Source organism: Phaethon aethereus (genome assembly GCF_964289735.1).
Source record: "Phaethon aethereus genome assembly, contig: HAP1_SCAFFOLD_109, whole genome shotgun sequence".
In the NCBI taxonomy this organism is placed as follows: Eukaryota; Metazoa; Chordata; class Aves; order Phaethontiformes; family Phaethontidae; genus Phaethon; species Phaethon aethereus.
The window spans coordinates 332735-339012 of record NW_028113809.1 but is presented as its reverse complement, the minus strand read 5'-3'; positions in this window follow the sequence as shown (position 1 = coordinate 339012).

Below are 6278 nucleotides of genomic sequence, written 5' to 3'. Positions count from 1 at the left end.
CAACTTGCTCCTCTCACTGTCCAGTAGCCCGTTGCTCCCCTCTTCACAGGTTGCTCTTCTCGAGCCTGGCAAACTTTCCATTCAATGTATTGTTAGACAGGTCAAGCCATGATAAACGTGAACCAATTCTGCTCTTAAGCACACCTAGCTCATTTTACCTTGTCTCCCCAGAGGAGCTCTCCAGGTGTTCACTTTCTGGAGGGACTGGAGGCACCTGCAATGGAAATGTGCAAGTTAACGGGTGGCAAGGACCTTCCTGCCCAATTGCTACCTTAGCTCAGAAAGGCACAGCCCTTGGATGGGTTTGCTCAGCCCAGCTGAGCCAGTTCTGGTGGCATCACCGCACAAACCGCCATGGCCATCCTGCACCACCCTTCCTCTGCACCTTTGCAGAGCTGCCGGCTAGTGGGTGACCTTGCTTGTCCCTGCGGCAGCACTCTCAACTTCTGACAGTGCTGTCACCCTCTTTGTGGCCCTGACATACCGCTGCTGCTTCTGCTTCCACCTCTGGTGCTGGCAACTCCTTGGCCGACGTGCCGGCAAGCCCAGCCACATCCTCCTCCTCCTCAAAGAGCTGCGGGGGACAGAGGAGGACAGTTGCTTGGCTGGGGACAGGCCCCGGGGCCGGTGAGCCTTCCTCCGGGCCAGGAGCGAGCGTGGGCGGCTCTGCTTTCACTAGGGCAGGACGCAGGGGTGGCTGGAGGTGGGGGAGGTGGGGCGGAGCCGGCTTGGTCCCCGAGCCCCAGCCGGGGTCCCTCTGCTGGCTTACCTGGAGGGGCTGGGGCAGCGTGCCGTCCTGGCTGCAGAGAGCTGCCAGGGGCCGGTCGAAGAGACCCGCCCTGCCGGCACAGCCCGACTGCCCGGGCGCCTCCGCAGCGGCCAAGGTCCCTCGCCGCGCAAAGGGCCAGGGCAGCCCCCTCGTCCTGCTGCGGGTCCCGCCTGCCGCCAGGGAAAACAGAGCAGAGAGCCATGGAGGGCAAGCGCCAGGTGAATGCTGCCTGAGCCTCTGCGTGCTGGGCGTCCCCGCCAACAGCGAGGGAGAGGTGTGGCTGGGGAACGAGGCGCCCCGGGGGCTCAGCTCTCTGCGGCCGTGCCAGCGCAGGAGAGAGGGGCCGTCCTGCCCGCGTCTCCTCCAAACTCACCGTCCGAGTGGCCACGTCCACCTTGGCTGCCGGAGGGGACGGGAGGTGGCCGCTGCTGGGCACCAGCCTGCAAGAAATGCGCTGCGCTCAGCGAGCAGCCCCGCAGCACGAAGGGCCCCTGGCGAGCTGCATCGGCCGCGGGCCATGAGTGAGATGTGGGGATGGCCGAGATGGCGGCCCGGGGGCTCCTCACCTCTGCCAGGCCCTCGACCAGCCTCTCCAGGCTGCTGGCGTTGAGTGTTTTGGCCTGGGCAAGGGGAGAAGAGCAGCAGGTGAGAAGCGATGGGGCTGGTGCGGGGTTGGAGCAGCCCCTGGGGCAGAGCGGGGCCGGGAGGGACACTCACGGCATTGCGGCCGCGCAGCTCCTTCAGCAGGAGCTTGATGGAGGGCAGCTGGGTGACGCGGGCTCCCTGCACTCCTTCTGCTGGCCTGTGCACGGGGCAGGGGCAGAGAAAGAGCTGTGTGAGACCCAAGCTGCCTCTTCCCTCGCCTGCCAGCCCGGGGAGCCCTTCCAAGCTGCCCCGAAGCAGCTGGGCACCGCCCGGCCGTCGAGCGGAGAGCAGTGGCAAGGGGGGAGAACGGGGCTGGGTGAAGCAGCTCCGCCAGCTCTGCCCGCTCCAGAGCCGCCCGCAGCCGTGGGGGCAGCTCTCCCCAGCTCAGGAGCGGCGTTTCCGCATCGTACGGCTACGGCTAGAGCATCCCCCCGTGCTGTGAGCACGGGCCCCCCAAGCTGCTCTGCCAGGCAGGGCTTACCCACGCAGCGCGCTGAGCCAGAGCTCCTTCAGCGAGCGGGAGCTGCAGGAAAGAGAGGAGAAAGAGCCTGAGCGCCCGCTGCTGCCCAGCCCGCGGGCAGAGGCGGGCGCCGGCACAGCCCTGCCCCGTGGGGACGGCTGCAGAGGCAGGAGGAAGCGGCGTGGGGCCGGACAGAAGCGCTGCCCGGCCCTGCCGGGGGACGTGGCACCGAGACCCACCAGAAGGTGACGACGCAGAAGCCGTAGGGCCAGGCGAGGACGAGGGACGTGGTGGCCTTGTCTTCCTCCTCCTGGGCGGCATCCCCGGCCGCCCCCTTGCCGCCGCTCAGCACCCACAGCCGGCGCAGGGCCAGGCAGAGCTGCGGGCGCGGGGCGCTGCCACGTCTGCAGAGAGGAGCGGCAGGGAGTGACCTGGAGGTGGCCGAGCCCGGCGGCTGCCCTCTGGCCTCCGCCTGCCCCGCGCACGGCCACGGGTGCAGCCAGCAGCAGGGTGCCGGGGCCTGGGGCTGCTCCTTGGGCGTCCCTGCCCCGGTGCCGGGGCCAGGCCTTAGGAGGAAAGGCAGCCGGGGTCTGCGCCTCTTACTTGGCCTTGGCGATGATCAAGGCATCGCTGAAGAGGAGGAGGTGCCTCTTCCCCGTCCCGCGGCCCTGCGTCACCCGCACGCGCTGGTGGAGCAGCGGCTCGGCTGATGCCGGGCCGGGCGCGCACTGCTGCTCGGGGCCAGGGTAGACCCTGCAGAGCAGGCGGCAAAGGGCGTGAGAAAGGCGGCTGCTGCGGGGCCCGGCTGCGCCGGCAGTCCCCGAGCCGCGGGGGGAGCCCACCTGGAGCCGTAGCAGCAGTTCAGCTGGCCCATCGTGCCGGGGCCAGGGGAGTCCTCGCGCCGGACACGCTGCTGGGGCTCCGGAGAGCTCCCAGCCGGCTGGAGCGAGGCTGTCGAGGGGGTCCCGGTGCCGGGCAGTGCCGCTGGGTGAGAGCTGGTCTCTCCCTGGAGCTGCCGGGTGCTGGCAGAGCCGTGCCTGCAGGCACTGTGGCCGTTGCCGGGCCAGCGCCGCGACATCACAGCTGCCATTCCAAGCCCGGGGTGGGGGCCTGGGGGGCGGGGCTGGGGGAGGGGCTCCTGTCTCTCTCGGCCTGGGGAGCCCGGGCCTGGGCACAGCACTGCGGGCATGGCCTCAGCAGCGCTGAGCAGAGGGCAAGGCTCCCCTCCCTCCAGCTGCTGGCAAGGCTTTGCCCAGCGCAGCCCAGGGCACCGCCGCCCGCCGCCTTTGGCCAAGGGCACGGTGCTGGCTGCTGCTCAGCTTGGTGTCCAGCAGGACCCACGGGCCTTTTCCGCCACGCCGCTTTCCAGCAGCTTTGCTGAGCTGCTCTTGCTCACGAGTACGTGCGCATGTGTGCCGGGATGCTTGGTGCGCGTACCGGTGCCGCCCGCAGTCCGTCCCACCCTCTTCCCGCAGGTCCCCCCGTGCCACTGTCGTGCGCTTGAGACGGGCACGTTGCCTCCAGCCAAAGCAGCGGTCCCAGCGGAAAGGCGCTCTCTTGTGCTGGGACTGGGAGGAAGAGGATGCACCTGGCCACGGAGCCCAGGGGCAGAGCTTCCTTAACTCCAACTTGTTAAAGGCAACCTTCTTCTTCTTCTTCTTCTTCTTTACAGCATGTCCCACTGGATGGTGGCCTTGGCACTCTCCCGGAACACTGGAGAGGAGTTTGGCTTTGCCAAGTGCAATGGAAGCAGCAGCTGCCTAGCTGCCTTCTCGAGTGAGCAGCTGTCTGCAGAAGCCCAGCCTCTCCCGGGCGGCGAGGGGGGAAGTGGCATGAAGCAGAGCAGAGCAGCCTGGTGCAGCCCAGGGGCTTGCAGGCACGCCCTGCCCACTTCCCGCCCTTCCTGCCATGCCTTGGACGGTTGGCAGAGAGAAGAAAGCCATCCTTGCACCTGCTGGAGCCAGGCCTGTTGTCTCTTTGGCTCCAAGTCTATAAAGCAGACTAAGGAGAAGCTAATAACCAAAACACAAGCTCTTGTTTAATGTTTGGCAGAAGGGAAGGAAGAGAGGGGCGGAAGGGAGGAAGGAAGGAAGGAATGGAGTGCAATACTTTCCTTAGACCTCCTCTTTCTCTTAGCATACTTCAGAAGGCTTTTTTTGTTGTCTGACAGGACACTTGCCAGTTTCAACTCTAGCTGAGCTTTGGCCTTCCATCATTTCTCCCTACATATGTGAAGCACAGCTCCGTAGTCTTCCTGCCAAGGCTGGCCTTGCTTCTAGGGATCGTTCATACAATTTCTTTTTCCGCCTGAGTTCCAAAAGGAGTTCCCTCTTCAGGCAAGTGGGTGTCCTACCCCACTTGCTTGACTTTCAACACAAAGGCATGGCCTGCTCCTGGGCTTTTAAAAGGGGGCTCTTTAGAACGGACCAGCTCTCACGGGCCCCTCCGTCCTCCAAAGCAGATGCCCACCTTACACACGGTGCAGCTCCTCCCCCTCGCCTGCCCTGCCTGTCCCTCCCGAAGAGCCTGTTCAGCCCGCCTGAACGGTGATGCTTTCTTACCATTCGGCACCCGTGACAGTAAAGCTTGTGTACATAAGTTCCGGCTTCGCAAGAGAGCAGGGTCACCTGAAGCATGATATCAAATTGGTTTTGGCATCTGAGGAAGCGACTGCTTCAGAAATTATGTTTTTTTCAGCCTGTTGACACGTGAAAGTTGACAGCACCCCAGTTTTTGGGAATCCTCTTTCCAAGAACTTAAATTTCTCCCTGCAAGTTCCAAAAGCACTTGAGTCACAGCTGAGCATGGACAGCCATAGCCCACTCCATGAGGCTCTGCATGTCTGTCTCTCATGACATGCCATAGAGCAGTAGAAGCTTGTCTTCGAGAGCTAGCCAGAGATGCTGAGACCACCCACTCAAACACGAGACACCCAGGGTGGCACTCAGCTCCTCTGACTTTAGATAGGCCTATTGCAGATGTTGCGGTTACAAAATTGCCAAGATACCATTAGAGTTAGCAGAGTAAAAAGCTATTCATGCTGTCCTAAAGTAGACGTCTTTAGTTAGGGCCCCTTTAGACTTAACTGGCTCAGTTAAGTCTAACTTAAGGGCCTCAGGTTGATTTCCTACACACGGGCAACTTAATGCCATCTCAGAGACCGTAATGAAGCTAGCACCTAGAGCCTAGCAGACACGACACAGGACCTACGGACAGCCTTGCCCTTCGGAGGGGACAGCTGGAGGCCAGAGGACATACCTATAGAATCTCAGATCACACCCACATGATGCGCAGGGGGAGGCAACTGCATCAGGCCCTTCATATCCACTCACTACAACGGCTGTGCGGATCCCTAGCCCGAACATAGCCACAGAAGTTAGAGCGAGCCGAATCCCACCCAAGTTCTAGTTCCCTCTTCTACCAAGGAGGTTTGGATTCTGTATCCCTGTAGCTGAGAATTAGTGGGCACATTCTCCACACATTCTTTGTAGCTTGTGCAGTTAGAGAGCAAATATTGGGGCTAAAGGATGCGTTTTTTCCCCTTGTTCTAACCATCCCCATTCGGCAAGCTTCAAGAAACGTAATGCAAAGTACTTCTGTGATGCGTTGACTTTGGCTGGATTCCAGGTGCCCACCAAAGCTGCTCTTTCACTCCCCTCCTCGGCTGGAGAGAGGAGAGAAAGTACAACAAGAAGCTTGTGGGTCGAGACAAGGACAAGGAGCGATCATTCAGCAATTGCCGTCAGAGTCAAAAGAGACTGGACTTGGGGAAATTTGTTTCATTTATTGCCAATCGAATCAGAGTAAGGTAATGAGAACTAAACCCAAATCTTAAAACACCTTCCGCCCACCCCTCCTTTCTTCCCGGGCTTGAATTTGCTCCCCATTTTCTCTGCCTCCTCCCCCCGAGTGCCACAGGAGGTCGGGGAATGGGGGTTGCGGTCCGTTCATCACATGTTGTCTCTGCTGCTCCTTCCTCCTCAGGGGGAGGACTCCTCACACTCTTCCCCTGCTCCAGCCTGGGGTCCCTCCCACGGGGTGCCGTCCTTCAGGAACAGGCTGCTCCACGGTGGGTCCCCCACGCGGCCACGAGTCCTGCCAGCAAACCTGTGCCAGCGTGGGCTCCTCTCTCCACGGGGCCACAGGTCCTGCCAGGAGCCTGCTCCAGTTCTGGCTTCCAGTGGGCTCACAGCCTCCTTCGTGCAGCCCCCTGCTCCAGCGTGGGGCCCTCCCCAGCCTGCAGGTGGACATCTGCTCCCCCACGGAGCTCCATGGGCTGCAGGGGCACAGCCGGCCTCGCCATGGTCTTCAGCAGGGGCTGCAGAGGGGTCTCTGCTCCGGCCCCTGGAGCCCCTCCTGCCCCTCCTTCTGCACTGACCCGGGTGTCTGCAGAGATGTTTCTCT